The 22,697-nt window shown below is 48.3% G+C and overlaps 1 long non-coding RNA gene across 1 annotated transcript in view; it reads left to right on the forward strand.

Annotated features, from left to right (window-relative positions):
• Window positions 1–13,902: 13,902 nt before the first annotated feature.
• The window catches only part of LOC139052251 (uncharacterized), a 41,819-nt gene continuing 33,024 nt past the window's right edge, over window positions 13,903–22,697 (forward strand). Inside the window, exon 1 of the long non-coding RNA XR_011509803.1 lies at window positions 13,903–14,827. This is a non-coding gene — a long non-coding RNA (uncharacterized lncRNA). The remainder of the gene's footprint in view (window positions 14,828–22,697) is intronic.

Below are 22,697 nucleotides of genomic sequence, written 5' to 3' on the forward strand. Positions count from 1 at the left end.
GGCGGTACCAGCAAATTCTTCGAAACAACACAATAGTTTTTCACTGGTAAGGATGTGTCGGCAAGGGTGGCGAGAAGTGCGCTATTCAAAGTAATTTCGCCTGTGCCACAGTTAACAGATGCACCACAATCCTGAAGAAAGTCAATCCCGAGAATTACGTCATGAGTGCACCGCGGTAATACGAGGAATTCTGTTTTAAGGTCTTCTCCTCCGAACAAAACACTTGCAACACAGATACCAAGGGGCACTAGGCACTCTCCACTGACACCACGAAACGTCACATCACCATTCCACGGGAACATAACTTTCCGACCCAGCCTCTCCTTGAAAGTCACACTCATGACGGAAACGGTAGCACCAGTATCCACTAATGCTGTTGCAGGTATACTATCAATTAACACACGCACTTTGTTCTTCACCATCATAATAGGCAGAGGAGTATTTCGCAGAGACGCAGACGGTCCGGCGACCTTACCTCCATCGGTCGCGCCGGCTAGTTTCCCGACGGCGGAGGTGACGCAGCACGTCGCCGTGGTGACGGTGAACGGCGTGGGCGACTGGTTGGGGGCGTCAGGCTGCGGTCCGAAGCTGGCGAGCCACTCCTTCTACTATATTGGCGGAAGGTATTCCGGGGTGGCGCGCCTGTGGTGTTTGCACCATCAGGGTCTGTCGGCCAACGGTCGTCATAACTGTCACGTTCAAAATTAGGCCAAGTTGGTGGTGGGCCATATCTTGTCTGTCGGCGCCGGCGACAAAAACGAGCAATGTGCCCTGAGGCGCCACAGCTGTAACACACAGGCGATGCGCGACCGACGTTGTAAGCCTCGGGGTCAACCCTGAGACGCTGCGAATAATAAATGCGATCTTCCGAATTCCGATTCGTGGTGGTAGCTCGACGAGTTCGTTGATCGTGCGTCACGTCGTCGGGAAAGGTACGCCGGTGCTGTCGCAGCTGATCGACTCGACACTCTGCAACGCCTGGCATGGCAGACAATGCGGACACAGCAGATGCATGTTCTTGAGGTTGGTTGGGAGCCCACCCAAGCTGTTCGACATCCGCCCCTTTGTTGTGTCTTTCAAGTTCTTGGCGAACAATTTGCCTTATCGTTGCCGCAAGGTCAAATTGAAAACTGTAGTCATTGTCTTCAACGCTTGCCACCGTTGCGACATTTGCTAACCTGCCGAACTTAGGCGTGATACGGCGCAGCTTCAAGGCCTCAAATGTGCGGCAATGCTTGATGAGGTCGGCGACCGAGGCGAGACTCTCCTTGCCGATTAAATAATTGTACACATCCTCGGCTATGCCTTTGAGAAGGTGTCCAACCTTGTCCTCTTCGGAAATTCGAGGATTGACCGTTCTGCAAAGATTCAGGATTGCTTCAATGTACGTGGTACAGGTCTCACCTGGGACTTGAGCGCGCTGCAGCAATGTCTGCTCCGCCCGCTTCCTCTTCGTGGTGGAATCGCCGAAGCATTCGGTAAGGTGAGTCACGAAGCTGTCCCACGTTGTGCAGATATCTTCATGGTTCTCGAACCACACTAGCGCAGTGTCTGTGAGGAACAGAACCACATTGTCGAGCTGAGCCGTGGAATTCCAGCCGTTGTACTTGCTCACACGCTTGTAGTGGGTGAGCCATTCCTCCACGTCCTCGCCGAATTTTCCTGAGAAAGGGCGGGGCTCCATCTGATGCATCCAGGCGCCGGTTGTTCGCACTGGAGCTGCCAGAGAAGGTTGTTGGTCACCGCTGTGGGACATCGGGATCTCAAGTGGTGTTGGGGGCAGTCGAGCAAGGCGTCGGCTCCGGCGTGGTACTTGCTGCAGCAGCTCCGTCGTCTTGGTCGAAGTACCCCGCACCTCCACCACAAAACTGTTACGGTTAAAGTTAAACAGGCTTTATTTAAGGACCGAGATTGATGGCGAAGTAAAGATGGCGTCCCGAGGCTGCACACGCATGCACACGCTAACGTCTTCTTCTTCTTCTCCTCGCCCGGCTCATGCCGTAGCAATATATATATATATATATATATATATATATATATATATATATATATATATATATATATATATATATATATATATATTGTGACGGAAGGAAAAAGAAGGGAAAGGAAGAAGATCGCCAGACGCTGCCTACTGCTACTGGTCAGCCATCTTAACCACATTGGCTGCTTGTATATATATTGTAAATACAGTGTGTCTATGCTTCCAACATCCCCGTAATATATAGGTTGAGATGCTGGGTACTACGGCAGGATACGGAGCTCCGCAGTGGACGTCGCATCACCAACCCCACCATAAATAACGGTGAGCACGCGGCATCCACGTCGTTGCCGCCTCCATCGACACCGTCACACGCCACGTCGCTGTCCCCTTCCGTTGTGGTTGTTGAACCCAAGGATCCAGAACTTTCTGCGGGACTGATGGCGCCAACGTTGAAGAGCGGGTAGCTATGTAGGAACGCGTGAGTGGAATCAACAGACGGGACCCTATACTTATGCTAGCTAACCAGTTGTTCTGCCTAAGTGGCACGGCGAAGGTGTGGAACGAAAACCACGAAGAGCAGCTAACCAGCTGGGACCAATGCAAAGAGAAGTTAGCAGAGTTGCTTGGCTCTCCAGCCGGCCGTAAAATTACCACAAAGCATGAACTGGCTTGCCCTGGCCAATCCCTACGGAGTCCTCTGTCTCGTACATCCAGGATGTGCGGCTGTTTTGGGGTTAAGCCGGCCACGACATACTAGAAGGTGAGAAGGTCACGCACATGCTCAAGGGAATTGCTAACCGTGCATTTAATCTGCTCACGTGCAAAAGCTGCTCCACAGTTGATGGCATCATCAAAGGGTGCCGACAATCCAAGCAGGCGAAACCGATGCGTCGTGCAACTATTCACCAGACTTCCCAATACTGCCGCAGCGTCGACGTATGAATATCAGCCCGCACAGCACCATTCGTCGCCATCAGAGGACGTGGCACGAATCGTTTTGCGTGAACTGGATGCGACGGCGACAGGAGCTTTCTGTTGACGCAGCCTTGATGCTAGCCTTTTTTTCAGTTCCCCTCGTACAAGCCATCGTTCACGAGAAAGTTCAAAACATTGGTTTAAATTCTGTATGTGCAGGTTGGTGTCCTCGCTGTTGAAAGCAATGTCAGCAAAGTTGCTGAAACAGGCCGCTTAAAACACGTAAAACATGGAAATAATACGCCTCTACTACCCGCGCTACCCATGCGATCGCGGTTACCGGAACGCGTTTTTACAATTGGTAGTAAGTAAAGCAGTACGTGGCCCTTTTTATGGCTCTCGACGTTTCAGCGCATGCGCGACTAAGAGCGGGCGCGAGAGAGAAAATCTGGCGGCTTTTGCTCCTTCAATATGTGACTCAGCCTAAGCACTACGGAGGATACTTAGCGCACGTTTTATTCGTTTGTCCCCTAGACATGCCGGCATTGCGGAGCGAGTTTGTTTAGGCTGCGCCGCTGGCTGCCCGCGCAGTGTGGCAGCTGGTGGGAACGCCGCTTGGTGGTCGCTGTGTGTGAACGGGCAATAGACTTTTAACTTGTACGCTATTCCGGTAAACGGGAGCGGTTTGGGCGGATTACCGGATGGTCGGGGCGTAAACGTGAGCGGAGAAGCCGCCTGGTGTTGTACAGCTCAACCAGACAAACGCATAGTTAAAACTGCAGTAACTCACCATATCCTGCTTCGCCACTCGTGCAAATTTTTGGCAGCGGCGTAACTGTGAACACGATTACGCCACTGTCGAAAATGTACCCCAGCAGCTAAGCAGAATAGAGTAATTTACTCTGTGTTTGTGTGGTTGAGCTTTGCGCCACCAGCTGGCGCCGCCGATCGGGCCGCTCATCTTGACGCCCCCGCTAAACCGGTAAACCGCCCGTGCTTGCCCGAATACCGGACACGGTAAAAGTCCCTAATGTTCCTAATGACGTTGCATAAGTGGCGGGTCGCTTTTTCCGTCGCGACGATAGATCGGCTTTTTTACAAGCACTGCTCCAGGAGGGTACATGTAACCGACCAACGGAGGCCTCAGGAGTGCACCTGGGGTTATATTAAAGCAGGCGGTGCAGGATCTCCGGGGCTCCCAAGCGGTTGCGGGGAGATCAAAGCTGGAAGCAGGGTGGCCAGTTGATTGAGGCTGTGGAGGCCGAAGCGTTCCAGGGGGTGTTCGCATAAAAAATTGGCTCTCTTTTTACCGATCTTTTACACCCTGGCATGCTTCCTCTCGCACCCGCACTTACTTGCGCATGCGCGCAAACATTCATGGTCTCCGCATGTGCCACGCCCCGCTGTAACTACTCGCAATTGGAAATACGTTACCGAAACCACAGGCAGCAAAGTAAACATCGGGCCTCTTCGATTTTCGGAGTTCTGGCAGCCCGCTTGCACCCAGCTAGTTCCGGTTCTGATAGGAAGTCACGTGCGCTGGGATCCCAAGACAACCCGAACCTGCCCGAAGTTTGCAAAATCTAACGCCGGTACAGCTGGCCAAAGGTAAACATGCTACCAGCATGACAGCGCCTGGCGAGGCCGGCGCGCGCTGGGCGTAGTCAGTCCATTTATGCGTTGCCAGCTTCAACATGTACAGTTGCATTCAGGGATACGATCACTTTCGCGCGACTCGGCGCAGGACGCGCACTTGGGCAACCTCGCAACCTCACCTTGAGCAGCGCAACAGATGGCCTCCGACGCGGTGGATTACAAGACGCGATATCACGCGTAAGTGATTGTATGCTCGAAAGCGATATCTCGAGGATCCTTGCTCGCAGCCATCACGTCGCCCACCGGTGACATTGACGAGTTGGCCTTGTGTCATCACAAGATATTAAAAAGCAGGTTATCGAGTACGTCTCATACGCATATAATTTCGTGCCGACCTACTTTGGCTTCGATTTGAGAAAGTTTGGTGTGGCTGATTGCAGAATCCAAACACCGAGTTTTGTTTGGATTCTGCAACACGCTTGCGTGGGACACGTCAAACGCTCCCTTCAAGTCGAGAGCGAGTATCCCGCGCCGCGCGTGCATCGTTGCCGGCTTGACGACCAGTTCGTGGAGTTGGATCATCACGTCTTGGGTGCTGAGATGCTGCCTGAAGCCGTACATCGTCTCTGGCATCTGATCGGTTTCTTCGAGGTGCTTCTGCAGCCGTCGAAGGACCTTGCGCTCCATCACCTTCCCCACGCAGGATATGAGGGATATGGGCTGCATGTTGTCTATCGTGAGGGCATTGCCGGGCTTTGGAATGAAGCGGACCTCGGCGTCCTTTCATTCCTTCGGCAACTGCGAGCTCTCGCAGTCGTCGTTAATGTGCTCTAGGAGGCCCCTGGCCCCTGTACCGCTCATGTTACCGAGTAATTTGTAAGTTATGGCATCCCTGCCGGGTGCACTTCTCTTGTTACTGTCATCTATCGCTGTCCACAGTGCCGCCATGGTAAACGGCCGGTCCAGTTCTTCGTTGTCGGGTCCTTCGTACCTCTCGGGCACCGGGTACTGGCCCTTCTCTGTCTTTAAGTACTTGGCCTTCAGGTCTTCCAGGAGTCTGCGGCCGTCTCCCTTGTACGGGTTCAATACTTTGGTGAGGCTGCGATTGGTCGCAGTTTTTGTACTCAGCGGGTCGATGAGATGCCTCAAGAGACAACACGTCTTCCACGTCGAAAGCTTGCCCTGTAGGCCGTCGCAGGCCTTCGGCCAATTTTCCTTACATAGGTTGGCCGCGTGCTCGGTGATCTCTTTGTTCAAGACTGCTATGCGCTTGGCCAGCTTTCTGTTGTGTGTTTAACGTTTCCACCGCCGCGTTAACGAGTGTCGGGCCGCTCACATGTGGGTCAGTCTGGCGTCCACGTACGGTGTCTGCGACGTCGTTGCGATTTCTTGGGTAAATTTAACGAGGGCCTTCTTCTGGTCCCTCACCCATTCGGTGTAGGTCCTTTGTGTTTCAGCTTGTCCCGATTCTACCTTGGACGCCTCTTCTTGTTCTTGGGTAAACTTTCTCATCTTGTCCCAATCCGTGATCCGCGCCGTCCCCAGCACAGCCCTATATCGGAAGCCTCGGATCGTGATGCCGATCACGCTGTGGTCAGACCCCAAGTCCACTTCTTCGCTTCTCCAGGAGACGTCTAGCGTGCCTGATAACAACGACAGGTCTGGCGTGGTGTCCCTCGCGGCACTGTTGCCTCTCCTGGTGGTTAAGTCCGGCTCGTTCAGGAGGGCCATCTCGTGATCCTCCATTGCTTTGGCCAATGTTTTGCCTCTCTTGGACTGAAACTTATAGCCCCACGTTGTGTGAGGGGCGTTAAAGTCGCCGAGGATCAGGAGCTGTCTGGTGCCCGCCAACCCTTTCGCCTGGTTCACGATGCGGTCAAATTCGTACTGCCGTTGTGACGGCCAGCAGTACGCGCTCATTACAAATAAATTGCCCGAGCTGATAATTTCTCTCGCATGAATTGCAACCAGCGTGCGCCCGCACCCACCTTGCGCCGTGACATGTTGAGTTGCCACCACGTTGCTGCGGAAGAGCACCGCCGTTCCGTTCTCCGTGGGGTCCGTGTAAGTGACATACCCCGGGAGTCTTGGTTTCCCGTTTGTTTCTTGCAAAGCAATTACATCGGGCTTGTTTTCTTGCCCGTCAATGTGTAATAATAGTTCCGCTTTTTTGTTGTGACTCCCGCGGCAGTTTCATTAGTAAATTACGGTGGTATCCCCCCCGGTTTTCTTCTTGTGCTTCTCACTTGGCTTCTGCATCATCCTTTCCGGCCGTCCCGAGTCGATTGCGCCTTTTCGCAATCGCGCCTTTGATATTTTCGGACCGCTCCTTTTTCAGGGACGCGAAGCGCTTCCTCGCCGATGTTGAGGCTACTTTTGGTGCTAAGCGCTTGTGCTTCACCGATCGCATCTGAGGCTTTCTCTGGACAGCCTCGAGTAAGGCGCCCATTTTGCCTAGCCTTTCATTAATTTGGAAAATTGCGGCCAAAATGGCCGTCAGCTCTCCTTCTCACGGGATATGCGTCGTTGCCGTAGTCGCGGTCTCTGCGGTCGCCGCTTCCTCTCCGCTCGCGGGGCTCATTTCGGCAACGTCCACCTGCGCTGAAGTGCTGTAGAGCCTAGCGTTGTCTTGTCTTGCCTTTTATCCTAACCAGTGGCGCGTACCCACAAGGGGGGATTGGCCACAACGCAGGCGGTTTTCTGTATCCTTAGAACTTTTGCGAAACTAGATTTTAATAGTGGTTCCTGGGACTATAGAGCTGTAATTTAGAAGTTTACTGAATATATTGTCAAGAATTTTGATAAAATAGGTTAACGTAAATAAATGAAATAATACAAATAATTCGTAATTTTAGGAATTGAGCAAGGTACCCTTTTTGTCTCTCTAATAAAATTGTAAACTGCAAGAAAAGCAGACGAAAGTTGCCCCAGAAGACAGAATGGTTGGCCAGGTTATCCATAGCCCAAGTTTGATGAATGAGTATTGTAATAGTCTTCTCTATCTTAGGAAGGCGTGGCACGAGAGAAAATAATGTTCAATAGTTTCAGGTGCACTGCAAAAAGAATATAGAGGGGACATAGCGAAACCAGACCTGTGTAAGTAAACATTTTGAGGAGATATACGTTATCTCAATTTTGTAAAAGAAACTTCCAATTACCTTGAAGGACACCGATTATCGTTCCATGGGAAGCCAATATGGTGGAATTCAGAAGACGGCGTTAGCATAGATATTGCAGAGTTTTGAGAAATTGGTGTGCCTAGCCGCGGTAACATCAGCTGATGTTGGCAAAACAGATATGATAGGGCCGTAGAGTCTAGCTTTTCCTGCTCACACTGTGCTCGAGCTGCTACCTCCTCTTTGTCTTTTCTTTCCCTGCCACCACTACCTCGTGCTTTCTTTTTGCCCGCGAAGCGCTGCACAGGTAGTCACTGTCGTTATCGCCGTCGTCGTTGTTCTGTTTCACCACAATCGTCATGCCCGCTCAAGAAATAAACGCGGAGGCGTTTCGGTAGTCGTTGAAAAAAAAAAAAAACGTCGAAACATTTGTACCCGACACAGTTTCACCAATGAAATTGTCTGGACGGCCCTTGTCTCATCTTCGACAAAGTTACTTATTGATGTATATTACCGTCCACCGCACCACTGTCATTGCGTTGTTGGCAATCTCCGCCATAGTATGAAAACGGCTATCTTTCAATACCCGTGCTAGCACATAAATCACTTTGTTGACTTCAACTTACCAAATATGTATTTGCCTAGTTTATCTACCGCTAACACCACATCAAGTAACTTTCTAAATAAGACCTTGGACCTAAACCTTTCTAAATTGTTAACCATCCTACATGTGACCTGAATGCTCTTGCCCTAATTCTCAGCAGCGATACTGATACCATAAGCGACATTGCATATTTTCCTGACTATAATAGATGAATGTAAAACTTTAATGGAGGTCCTGAGGTACGCGACTCAGCGCGCTGCGGGCCGCTCCCACGCTGGCACAGTAAAGCCATGCCCGACCGCCGCATCCTGGGCCCTCTGGACAGCCCATAGCTGCGCCCCGGCATTGGGGCTCTTGATAGTGGAGAGCCGCTTGCCCTCATTAGTTAATTTGTTCTGTGCCTCGAAACGAGGGGCAACGCCAGAGCATATGGTCTAGGCTAGCGATGTCATTACAGTGCCTGCAAGAACTAGTGGCATAAGTGTCGGGATAAATTTTGTGGAATAAAGCCGGGCTGGGATACGAGCCTGTTTGCAATAATCTGAGGATCAATGCCTGTGCTCTATTTAACTTCTTGTGTGGAAGGGGAAACCCTCCTGCCGAGACAAAAGTGCTGCGCAATTTCATTGTATATGGTCGGTAGAACTCTGCTCACAAATTATTGCGGCTAAATATCCGAATGCCTCATAGGCACTCCGGTTGCGAAATTAAAAAGATACGTGAGTACAATAAGGCTTAGAGAACAAAGGGGATTAACCAAGGGGCCTGCTTTTTAGTAATGATATGATGAGAAGCCAAGAGAAGACACCAAGGACAACATAGGATAAATGACTTGTACTTACTAATGGAATTTCAGAAATTATAAATTATTGACGAATAAAATGGAGGAAAAAAGAACAGGCCACGGGTGGCGAACCATACCACTTCTTCACTTTACGCGTGGGATGCTTTAATCATTGGAGCTACCGCGGCACTATTTTCCCATCCACTTAACCTTCTTGGGTATTCATGTCTTACTGCTGGAACTAACCTTCAGTGTGTTAGCCAGCGCCACTACTCACGAACCTTGGCGCCTGATGTGGAACATCCTTTCTGCCATAGGCGCTTTTAATTGCATGGGACTTGTATAAGTGTCTGTTTGTAGTCGCCTCCAAGTAGCGCACTCAGTTCTGTTCAGTTTAGTGTGAGGCGGTGGTAATACTCACCTCCGATATTAATAAAATTTGGTAATATCGCTCAATCTTGTTAATCTATCGTTCTCTCAAGAGCTCCTCCTCCACGTTCCCCTGGCCGATGGAAGCCACCCTTTGCTCAGCTCGACAAGTAGGACAAAGAGCTTCGCGGTGTGCTATCTCTTTTGGGGTTGAATGCGAGAATGCTTATGGTCGTATGCGCAGGGAACCAGAGCAATTGACTGCCGTTCTTCTGTGCGTTCGATAATTTTTGTTCGTTCCTTTTGATGATGTGCCACGCCTCAGGAGAGATCCCACCTTTTGCATAACCTTTAATGCACGTCTGAGAATCAGTAAGGATGTATTGATCATTCGTGGAGACAAATTCTAGTGCAATGGCTACCTTCTCTGCTGTGTCAGAATGTTTGGCCTGACAAGCTTGCAGAGGGTTATTGGGTGTATCCTATTACTACTCCCAGGTATTTATTTCTGTGTGGCTATTCACCCGCGCATGCGAAGGTTACTCTGTCGTCTGACCCATAGTTTCGTATCATTTTCACTGCTCTACTCATGCGTCTGCCCTCGTTCTAACCTGGATACATGTTCTCGGGTATATTTGACATTGAGCGTTTGTCACGAATTTATCTCGTTATCGTCCTCTTTCCCGGTATAAATAGTGGTAATTCAATCCTAGCTTGCTTAGTATATGCCATCCCGTTTTGAGTTTGGTTAGTCATTCCGCCTGAGATGTTTGTTGGGCTTTCTTGCTGTGTGTTGTGAAGTCCTAACTTTAGAAAGAGATCTTTGCTCATACTGAAGGGAATCCCCAGTGCTAGTTTGTATGCCTTCTTTTACCAGGTTAATTTTACTCGTTTCAGTTGCAACCAACTTGTGGAAGGCTGCTATGTATGTGGTCCGACTGATTACAAATAATTGTATCAGCCGTATAATACTTTCTTCCTTCATATCCTGGTGCTTGTTATTAATCCGTTTGATTAATCTCATGGTGTTCTTTAGCTTTGTGTCTAATTTCTTTATGGCGTCCCCATTTGTACCTTTGGTCTGTATTACTAGACCAAGCATTTTGAGGTTGCTGACTATTGGGATATTGCACCCGTTCTTGGTTTGTAGCTTGATTTCCTCATGAACCACGTTTCTGTCGTATCCTTTGGAAGGGCTGCCCTTAGGTGTGGGGCTGTATAAGAGACGTTCGCATTTCTCTGCTGATCATGTGAGGCCTGTTCCTCTACTGTACTAAGCACTTGGGAGTCGTTCTATTGATCTGTCGCTGCCATGATAGACCCAGATAGTTATATCATCCGCGTAGATTGCGTGAGTCAGAGTCTATGCGATTTAATGTTTCGGGGAGTAACTTCAAGACTAGATTAAACAGCGTCGGGGAGATGACAGCGCCTTGCGGCGTTCCGCCTCGCCCCATGTCGATCACAGACGACGTAAGCCCTCCGACAGAGATGATGGTTTCCTGTCTGATAGCAAGCTCTTGATTTGTTACACTTCCATTGCCCTAGTCCTATTCGTTCGATGTTTTCCAATATGGTTTTGCGGTTGGCATTATCAAAAGCCTATTTAAGATCAATGCCCCAGATGGCCCTTGTAGAACGCGTTTTATATTCGATTATCTGATGCTTAAGCTGAAGCATCGCATCTTGTGTCGAAAAGAGTTTGCGAAATCCTATCATTGTATCTGGGTATATGTCATTATCCTCTAAGAAATTATCTACTCTGTTTATAATTACCTGTTCCATTAATTTTCTGACTCAGGATGTTATGGAGATTGGCCTGAGGTTGTCGATCTCAAGCTTTTCACCACGTTTTGAAATGAGCGTTATCGTTGCTTTCTTACATTGAGCTGGTACTTCTCCATTTATCCAGCACTCGTTTATGTATTCTGTTAGTCTGGCGATCGATTCATCATCGGGATTCCCGAGAGTCCTGTTGGTTATACGGGGTGGGTCTCCTGCTGATTAGGGGTTGAACGTTTGTAGGGACGCGCGTATTTCTGCCTCCATGAGTTCGTCGTCTAATTTTGCGTTTATATTCCCGTTGTAGCAAGGATGGCTGAAGGGGAATGCCTGTGTTAAGTTTTTCTGCTATAATTATTTGAGAAATTCCTCTTCTGTGCCTTCATGTGGGTGTGTTAAGTTATTAATGGCTTGCCTGTGTTTTTTCTTGTTATTCTCATGGTCAAACAAGTACCTGAGCATGTGCCAGGTTAGCCGGTGTTTATATGGCCATTTATGGAATTACACATCTCTGCCCATTGTTGAATGGTCAATTCTTTAGAATGTTTGTTTTTTGTAGAGGTGCGCTATGGGCTTTCTTCCTGTTATGCTCATGACCTCTAAATCTATTCTGCTGTGACTGCTTAGCTTCCCACAGGTGGAGAAGTCTGCTGTCGCATTTCTGCAAGTGAGAGTCAGTTGGTGCTATTTTGTGTCAATTTTGACGTCATCGCTTAACTCCTTATTTCATCGTTCTCTGTCTGATGCAGCGTTATTGTGTCGTCTCTCGCGTTCTACGAAATAGTTCCCAGTCTACTAATTTAATTTGTCGTTCTTCTCATCTATTCGGCCATGTTTTGACGTGTAACCCCTGTAAGCCCCAACCCACTTCACAACCACATAATTACGTTAGGTCATCTTCCCTCCAACATCCCGTCTCCCTCCCATGGTCGCACCCGAAATGAGGTGCGCTAAAAAAGGGCTCAGAATATGGCAATAGATCTGTAGAAGTTGCGAAAACAAAAGTCCAGTTTTGCAGCAGTATTTTATGGAGAAGAATACACCGGACGTTATAATTTTGCAGGAAACACACGGGATCCCAAAATTTGTAGGATACAGATCTTTTGGCTATGCCGAAGGGGAGACGAGGGTATTAACCACGCTGGTAAAAAGAAAGATAACGTGCGTGCAACACAACCCCGGCATAACGCACATTGACAACATTCTATTGGAACTCATCCCGCAAAAGCAGACGGGACGTGGCTTATTTATTCTCAACATTTATAGTAACCCCACGCTACACGAACACAAATTCAAAAACCTATTCCACGAAACACTAATACTAGCTGGACAAAATAGGGTAGTTATAGGAGGAGAGTTTAATGGCCTAAGCAAGACGTGGGGATATTTATATACCAGACCAAACGGAACGGACCTATAAAGTGATTCGCAAGAATCAGGCCTCACGCTCGTCATAGTCCCAGGCACTCAGACGAGAGTAGGCACGGCGCTAAAGAGTGACGACCCGAGACCTAACATTTGCCAAGAATAATGAAAAGGTGACGTTGCGCAACGCACCAAAGATTTTGGTAGCGACCGCCGCATATACATGGGATCCACCAATTATTTGTTTGTTTCAGTATGAAACATATTTTTGCAAGCTATACTTGACAGAGCCATACCCACTTAAAACGCAAAATTTTGCATGGAGGCTGCTTCTACGTTATTTGAAGCTATACTAATTGCGTGGTCGAAATTTTCATGCTATCTTCAGCGTACCCATTGTTACGCGTAGTTAGCATAGTTTCACATAGTAGGTAATAGAGCCGCCTCTCTATAGTGTTTTGATATTGAACTACGTAGTGACCCATCACATAAACTTCTCTAAAATGAAAGGATTTAGTACTCAAACTCAACAGCGATTCCGGCCTTACTTTTCGCCGAAAATGCAGCCAAACAACGAACGCTAAAAAACAAGGGCGGGGCGGGTGCCTGGGCATGGCGTCTTAAATTGGGCACCACCAGTGGCGATATTTCAGGGGCATCTTCTGCTATAGGCGTTATATTCGCTGTCAACCGGGTGCTTGATTCAGCGGCTGAGGTGACATTTAAAGGGCGTCAATGAGCAATTAGAGGCATGCGACTCCTTCAATTCTACGGAGGTTCCATGTGTAGAATATACTGCAGATTTTTAAGCACTATAACAAACGTGGAAATACGTTGCATTCCGCCTTTAAGTTACCCTGCTGCTCATCACAAACAGTCTTAATGGCTCCTGGATCTTCTTTGGTTTAATAAAATTATATAGTGAGGTATGTTTTGTCGCGAATTTGGACGAACAGCCCTAAAAAATAAAATGAAAGATTTATTTCTGTGCATGCTATTCCGCGCTCCCAGAGGGTGTCCTGCACCTGCATAAAACGACGAAGAAAACACAAGTAATGTTCATTGCGCTCCATTCAATTTTTCAGGCAAAACAAAACGCTTACCATGCCACGTTTTTAGCGTTACTCTCCTTCCCTGCTCTCTAATAAATTAATTGAAAATTTTTTTCAAATTCTATAATGATGCTGTCTTTAATGTCGCCTTCATTATTACGTTTCTAATAGATTTTTTCAATTAGTTGAACAGCTCAACGGCATAAAATTATTCCTCTCTCTTCTTTTCATTTTTCCGTTTCTCCTCACCTAACTACTAATTCTGTACTGCTACCTCCTGCCGCGAAATCCTGGCCTATCGCCCTAAAGTGGGTGCGCGCTGGGGATGAGGATCATCATCATCGCCACCCCTATGGTGTCCTAGTCCTTGGAATTCTGAAGTGCCGTACCATGGACTGTACCTGGCTCACGAGGCCGTGCCATCGCAAGAACATAGCTTCAGCCGATCGCTCAGCCTGTGTGTAGTAATTGTGGCTTGAGCCAAGCTTGTTCGTGGAAAGCGATCATGGCCACTAAATGGAGCCCGGACTCGTCACATCTGTCTTCCAAAAGCATCGAGGGCAGCGACGGACCACGACGACCCCTTGAACGACAGGCGTCGCTACCCGACGCATCACAGCTTTCCAGCATAGTGAAGTCTACAGAAATACGCATGTCGTCCAGCTTCGCGAATGCTGAAGGAACCAGCAAAGCCAAATGTGTGTCAGCCCTGGACGGCGAAAAGAGCCTGTGGGCACGACTCGTCCGCTTTTCTAAAGGCAAGAAATACGGGGGACATGACAAGTCTCCCCAGATTGCCACGTTCACTCGCGATGCTACCGAGACGGGGAACGAGGAACGAAGCGGCGAGTGCTACTCTTCCCAGGTGAACATTGGCAAGTCTGCAATGGAGAATGGGATAAAGTACGCTCTACGAGAGCGACGACGCTCTATTGGCTTAGACAGTGCTGTTGCCTATCAATGTTCAGCTGAAGAGCAGGTAACTTTCTCTTTTCTCAAGTCGGTCAGCACGGATGCCCCAACTTCAGAATCATCAATGTCGCCGAATCAAGTTTACCAAGTCTGTGAGGTTTTTGGAGGGCTAAGTGACCAAGAAGACGGTAATATTTTGATAACTCAACACTCAGACGACATCAGTGGGATGAACAACACCGGGAGGGTGAGAGAGGAAAAAATTGGATTTGAATATAAGGTCGTGACTGACATGCCTACCCGTAGCAACATTCAGGAAGAGCAACTAAGCGTCCATGACGGTGAGATGTCACGTGTGCGCCTAGTTTCACCGCAGCTAGAGGGCGTGTGGTACACGACTAGGCAGCATTACGACAACACGGAAATGTCTGAAGCAAAGGTCGTGACTGACATGCCCATCCGTAGCTACATTGAGCAAGAGCAAATAAGCGTCAATGACCACGAGATATCACCTGTGCGCCTAGTCCCATCACAGCTAGAGGATGCGTTTGACGCGAATAGGCAGCATTACGGCAACACGGAAATGCCTGAATCAAAGATATCAGAGTCTGCAAGTGGTAGCTGTCACGAAAAGGTGCAGTGTTTCCACGAGGTCGCCACTGAACCTTTGCGGATCCAACAAGCAGCGCGTGAGCCTCGTATGCATAATGGAAGTTGTTTTTCGTGGACACCGACACCGTCCAACAAAATCTATCCAATTGCTTCGCCCATCAACAAAAGCTCTGAAAGGGCCATGGCTCCCAGCCATTGCTGCATTACTGGGGAAACCTTACATAAGCCACTGCCACGAACGAACTGCTTCTTCCATACTGACGTCAAGAAACCCGTATCAAATGTCAAAGCTGGTGTTTTGGAGAAAGACTGTTTGGACGACACGGGTGCACTTTTTATTCCTGACACAAACGAAAACGTCAGCAATACAGCGAAAGAGACACCAGAGAGCCCAGCGAAGAGCAATGAAGCCCCTCTTCAAGAATACTCTGAACAGCTGTTGCACTCTGATACATTTCTTACCCATGACTCGCTGAAACAGGAAGTCATACAGTCAAGTTTTTCGCAAGCTCCTGAAGCTTACATCGAGGAGTTACCTGAATCGAACGCAGATACCCCGTGCAGAAACGTGAATGATGCAACGGAGCGCTTCGCTACAATTAAGGGCCATAATCCAGGAGCGTCGACTGCGGTAGAAGATTTCGCGATTATCCGCTATCCGGTCGTGGAAGTAGCTCAATCTTCGACTCAAATTCCCGCGCTTGATCTTGCTGCACGCGCAGCGCCCTCTAATACCAGGAAGAGTGCAACCGTTGCAGCCCCATCGAGCTCTCTGGGTGCCGGAGCTGGCGCACGCCCTAAGAGCGGTACAGCGCGAGGCAGCGCTAGAACTAAGGCCTGCATAAAAGAGACGAAATGGCTAGGTGACCCTCGCGACCCGAGAAGTAGGGACACATACAGGATGAATGTGCATCTCAGGCCATCTGATGCCAGATCATCAGTTCAAATTCGTTACTCACGCGGAGGAAACTGTGCATTCCGTTTTTCCGAACTGTCACAACACGAGAAGTTCATAGAAGCGTTGAGACAAACCCCTGCTTTAGCCGACGAATGCAGTATCGCCATGGAAGAAATAAAGCGGCCCAATGATGAGCTAACTGAATCAGTTATAACCGAGCTAAATGAAAGTGGCCCTTTGAAGATAAGAGAGCTCGAAACTGCCCACAGTAACCAGCTTGGGGCTTATTCATGGTCATGCGATGAAGGACTTATAAGTTCGAAGGATTTGCATGAGTTTGGTCTTGAGGCAAGCCGCAATAGCTTCAGTGAAAGCTTTGAGTCACTGAAAAAGGAACAGGGGCAGGGTAAGGTGATAAACACCATCGAAAAACATCGTAGTGTTCGACTGGACTCCATTGAACAGATGCAGACAGCATGGCAGCAAGAGGAGGAGCAAAGGCTCAAATCGCTACTACTGCAGTACAATGCGACGGAGGAGCCAACAGAATATTATCAAGAAGCAGTGTACAACCAGGAGGAGGCTGACTTTGAGTCACAGTTGAAGGCAAACATCATGTTTAAGAAGGGACAAGCGTCCTTACATGCTTTGCTTCCAAGTCAGGAGATTGAGATGCGTGCTTTAAAGGCGGCTGCATCGCAACTTAAACAGAAGCAAAAAGTTTTGGAACGGCATAAATCAGAAATGGCAAAAATTGAGGTCGTTATCGAAGACCTCAAACAGAGGCTGGATAGAGAGGACAATGCTATAGATCAAATGGAGGCAGACGTTGCAATGCTAGAGGAGGACGCTTTACAGGGCGTGGAAGACCAGTCGCCCGAAGGTGGCTAGAATGTTAGACATGGATTGTGCGGAGCACTTCTCTTCTTGTGTATTTAGCCTGCAACTCGAAGCCTTAATGCAATAAATGTCTCTGAGTGTAGAAGTCTTTAATATGTCATTGTTTCTTCAATAGTTCGTATTGTTTCTTCGACATGCACGTATCAAAACAGATACGAAAAAGTTAAAAAGATAGAGGTGCTCTAATGATAACTAGAGAGGTTTGCCAAACGACAATGGAATTCCACCTAAATATGACGATAAATAAATTGACCCACACAGAACATACAGAATTAAGATATGTTGTTGACTCCAATGTCTCCCAGAAAGCTCATGATGTAAGGTAATATAGTAGCTAAAGATGAAGTATCTCGGGTGCATTCAGTGCGGAGCTAAATATAGTCCTTCGTAGTGTGAAAAGGCTGCAATGGAAGATTAAGTGCGCTGTCCTCTAATACGTTGCACGTGGGCCCACCTACGACACGAGGCGCTGGATTTTATGCAAGGATTCTGTATTGGCCACGTTTAGACGAACCCGGTGGAGACACGCATGATGAATAGTATCAAAGCCACACGGCATGCCAAAATCACACATTTAGTTGTAAAAGCGAATAGTTGGTACAGCTTTCCCACGTCGCTCAATGTGTGCTGTGGAAGTGACGTAACCATGAACCTGTACCCTCCCCCGCCCTTGAACTTTTTTAGTTATTTTGCAACTTTCCCACCTTCCCCTTCCCCCTCTCTCTCCTCTTCCCCAGTTAACTGCGCCCCGCTCGCCTACCTGTTGTGTAGGTACGCCGCTGGTCAGCGAAGTGTAGGTACGCCACTGGCCAGCGAAGTGATTCTGAACTGAGGCATCATGCGTGGAAACAAACACAGCACTTCATCAAGGCTCCGTCGAAGTTAATGCCGAAACCACAGCGTCTATTATATAGATGGGCCACTTCTCAAGCTCTTTTTTGATGCAGTCAAAGCGACGCTACAAAAAAAAAAAATTGAGAGCAGTGTTTGGATGCCGTTCAGCACGCCCAAAAAATGAGATTCGTTATCTGTCATTCCATCATTTCCAAATAATGAGCAAGGCGAAGAGTAGGTAAATATATGGGCCGTCGAGGGGCACTGAAATATTTTTTGAATATTGGCGGCGAGGAGTTACGGAGTCGCCCTCTATCGGAAGCGCCTCGATGCCGTAGTATGAGGGATCACGTGACGCGCTCCTCATAGGTTTTGCTGTCAGCGCTCACTGAAAACACCACGCGCGAGCTCTCCCGGACATTTTTGTAAGTACTTTCGAAACGAGAGAAGTTTCTTACTGTCTAAATAATAATCTTGGGCAAGCTGAAAGCACACAATCGTTTACAGCCGCTATCTCTTTACCGAATACGTACAGTGAACGCCACTGCGCGCGGTCGCCGCGATGGAGTCTCCCGAACCGGCTTCTTGCGTGAAAGGTAGGTAAACGCCGAGAGCAAACTATGTGAAATATGTTCTTATAGTGTTTGTATAACTAAATGGAGCGTAATAGAATGAAGCCTCAATGCAGCGATCGCGCAGATTCGCAGCGACCGACTACGCGTCTGCATGCTTGTCCGCGCACTGTTTCGCTTTCTCCGCGCGCGCGTTTTCGCACCGTGCCATGAGCTTTAGCCCGCAGAATATGAGCATTTGACAGTACACAGGCAACCATTGTTGCGTGGGCGCTATCAGAGCTGTTCAAAAATAATTTCATTGTAGAGACTTCGACGCCTACGGGGACTGTGATGTGCCGTCGCGACGATGCAATCTTTTTTTTCTTCTAAATTCTTTGACCTTTCAATACTATTTCTCGAGTTGCGTCGCACTGTATGTTTATCGGTGTTCTCAGCGTGCAATTTCCCGCTGCTCCTTTTTTGTAATCCAGTGTATTAATTCACAACACAAACATGACCATGTGCCATGCTTTCTTTAAATGTGCTTCTCACCGCTGCCTTTCCACTCCACTGAACTTGGCAGTATCTATAGTATCGACAAGTTCATAGACCAAGCCGTCATGACATTAGTCGGGCAGCGGACTCAGGCGAGCGTCTCAGTGCGCGTTTTGAGAACATCGCAGACCGGGCGCCGTAGCAGAAATCTTCCTCGCGTCTGTGCTTGCTGCATACCCGAGTTGTAGCCGATGACTGCCGGTTTTATGTTTCGCGAGCCAAGCTTCACACAGTTTCTTGTCCTGCGGCTACGTGTGAATAAGGCCGACACCGGCCTCCGTTACGTGCGTCCGGCCCTGCGGCACCGAGCAGTAGCCTACCATGTTGCGCGCCTTCAAAGGCAGCCACTACCTATTGTAGTGCTTTCAAGCGTTGTAAAGGAGACACTCGAAGCGGGAAAATTTCGCCACTAAATGAAAACCGCAGCGTACGAGGGAATTTAAACTCGTTTTCAGCTCGCTTCGGCGCGCCCGAAGCAGCCGACGCGGCCGCTATGTCCACGTGATCCCTCCTAGCACGTCACGCCGACGGTGGCGCCAGCTTTTCCAGTGGTGGAGCTCGAGGCCAATAGTAAGAAAAGGTTGCCGATCTGTCGTAGATGCCGCTGTAAACATGAGTCAAATATTCTTCCACCGCATACAGCAGGGAACTTATAATCAAAGTATTGTCAACCAAAGGTAAAAATCGCTTGCTCCCGCTTCCGCAAGCCCGTCATGCTACGTGCTCGGAAGTAACTGACCCAACAGTGCTAGAAGGCTAAATGCGTGATCCTGGTGGCATTCTCAGCACTGCCTAATGACTAATTGTGAATTAAATAAACGAGACATATATATATATATATATATATATATATATATATATATATATACGATTTCAGAAAGACCGGAAAGACCGGATTTCAGAAGGACCGGAAACATGCACGTGCACTGCGCGTACGTGCGTGTGCTGCGCGTGGTCTCCGAGATGCAGTGGCGTGCTGCGTAGCGTAGTCTACGAGGGCAGCCACGTTGTGCCACGACGAGTCGTTTCGCCACCGCGACACTGAAGTTGTGGCCGAGGCTTTGCCCCCTTGGCTGTGTAGCGTCCAGCGCGCTAGCGGAGGCGAAAAGAGAGAGAGGGGCGCGAATCGGACTGAGACCGAAGAAGGCCGCGTATCGGACAAGGACTGAGCCCGGTTGGCTACCCTACACTTGGGAAAGGGGGACGGAAAGATTAAAATAAGAAAATGTCCACTGGGGATATCAGTCTTTCACTCAGTACACTCTAAAAACTAAGAGAGTGCCGGGCACTCCCTTTGAGGGAGTAGCGGCTTGTCCCATATTTCACTCTCTTTTCGAGAGTAGATCGACCCTCTTTGAGAGAGAGTAGGTCAACTCCTGTTGACAGAGTTTTGTTACTCCACCGCGAGGGATTGCTAGTACTCTTCTGCAGAGTGATAATACTCTTCCCACAGGGAGTGCTAGTACTCTTCCGCAGAGTGGTAATACTCTCACCGTAAGGGTAATGGCACTCCACCAGACCGAGTACTTCTCCTCCCCCAAACAGAGTGCTAGTACTCTTCCCAATACCTTCTTAGCGAAGTCCTGGCCACGCATGCAGGCAGGAAATCAGATCAAATTAGGGTCGCTGATACACTGTTCCCTAGGCGGCTTCCTCAGACTCAGTGGCCCAATTCCAAGCGGCCTTCAGAATAGGCGTGAGCAATGTTATGCAGGATTTTAAAGTCATTTTTCCTGGCTATTTGCTGCCTACCATGAGTCGTCACTGCTCGGAATCGGCCTATGCGTCTCCCGAACGCCACTGCGGAGAAAAAAAAGCCAATGCACATTCAATCCGCAAATATCTTCGCATATTTCACAATCAGGAGACACATGGTCTAATTAGAACACAGTAGTCGAGGGAATCACACACTTATCTGGAGAACCATATTGCTCTATACATCACGTGGATTCGAACCCGCATACACTCGCATCTATACAATTGAAAGCGCACATCCTAACCATTACACCACAGAGCCACCACGCTAAGTCGTGTTGTTTTAGATCTTATATACACAACAAATGTATTTGAGGAATCGGCTGCAGTGGGTGGAGTTTCTCTGCAGTGTGCTGTGCTGTTGTGTACTGGAATACGTTTGCGTTTGCATCATTTCCATTCCTTGCTACGACTAACGGAGGAATACAACGTAGACGACGAGGTGAGAACTATTCACGGCTTGTCGTCACCCCAGGAAAATAACAAATGTGCCGTTCAGCTCACGATCGAGTGCTTTTCCAGTTCATGCATTATATGTTCTCCGAAAATACGCGGATACAAAGTATCGTGCCAACCATCCACGTATGTGAATTTAAGTCGCGCGTATACTGGTGAGCATTTCTGTTTATTTTTTCCGCCAGTTCCATTCGTATGTGGTCAACTGCGACGCCAGTACCAGGCATTTCGACGTGCCTCACAGTGCCGTGTAGGCGTTCTTTTCAAGTGCATTAGTTTAGAGTTTGGTTCAGTCCGCTGTGAGCTGTTGTCCTGCATTAGCAGCGGATCGTTAGCGTTTTGAAGAGCATGTATTCCAGCATTTGGAGACTGCTTATGCCGATAGCCGCGTCACATGCATTGGCACGCATGTTTACATGACTGATGTGTCCACTTGTTACGCGTGCACTGCTCGTATCCTGTGGCAGTGCTCGTTCTAAAAGCTTCGAAGACCATCTACATTCATACGTGTGTTCAATATATATGCACAGGATAGACTTGCCGGCTAGTTGGTTGAGCATTTTAGAAGAAACAGCGCAACACAAGGACGACGCAAAAATATGGACAACACCACGAAGCGCTGGTGTGGTTGATGCTTTTTTTCGTCCTGGTGTTTGCGCTGTTTTTTCTTCCACGATACACGCACACCACAGGTAGGCTAAAGTTTAGGAGTATAGGGCGTTAACTTTGTTTTCCCCGTTTCCTCTCAGTGTCAGTGGCACAATGCGCTGCCCGGAATTGCGCACGCTTACCCCCATATTCAGAAATGCATCATAACTTGAAGCCCATGCTTGACTTGATCTAAATGACGCAAGTCGTGAACGCACCAAAAGAAAGGCAGTGAGCGTCTGGGGGACGTTCGCACCAGGCGTCGTTTATATAAAGTCAAGCATGAGCTTTGTATTAATATACATTTCTGAATACGGGGGTTAGTCATCTACTTCTCACAGAAAATGTCGAAGAAACGCCCACCAAAACCAGGCACATTCGTAAACCTAACTAGGCAATAGGAAGCTCCATAGAAAAAGAGTGGTATTAAAAGCTTTCAGTATTTTTCTTTACTCCAAAATGGTTGCGCTCTCGTGGCTTCAATGTACAGAGATAGTGCAGCGTTAGCTAAAAAGCATGAATTTCCGAACTCCATGCCAAAATAAGCTTGTAAAATTATTTAGGTGCTAGAAACCAGCGTTTGTAGCGATCCTTGAAAACCCTTTATTTCTAAAATGCCATTTTCAAGGCATTGAAAACCCTGGAATTTTTAGAAGTACTGGAAAGTCCTTAAATTTGTACACTTGGCTAGACATAGCAGACATTGCCAAGTGTTATTTTTTCCCTTCTGTGACACTCTTCGCATGTCACAGAGAATTGTCTGTGGAGGTAATAGAAGGAAAGCGACATCCTTAAAGTTGAAATTACAAAGGAGCTGCAGATACCAGTTTTAGGCACATGGAACCGGCGACAAATGTACTTGGAGGAGCAGAAGCAGGAAGCTCAACAGTTGAGGCATTCAAAGAAAAGCCGTGATGAGTAAATTGAGAGCTACAGACACAATAAAAGGAAATTACAAATGACTATTGCTTATTTGGTGGTGAAAAGCTGAGGCAACAGATGACAT

This window comes from Dermacentor albipictus, unplaced genomic scaffold, assembly GCF_038994185.2.
Source record: "Dermacentor albipictus isolate Rhodes 1998 colony unplaced genomic scaffold, USDA_Dalb.pri_finalv2 scaffold_20, whole genome shotgun sequence".
In the NCBI taxonomy this organism is placed as follows: Eukaryota; Metazoa; Arthropoda; class Arachnida; order Ixodida; family Ixodidae; genus Dermacentor; species Dermacentor albipictus.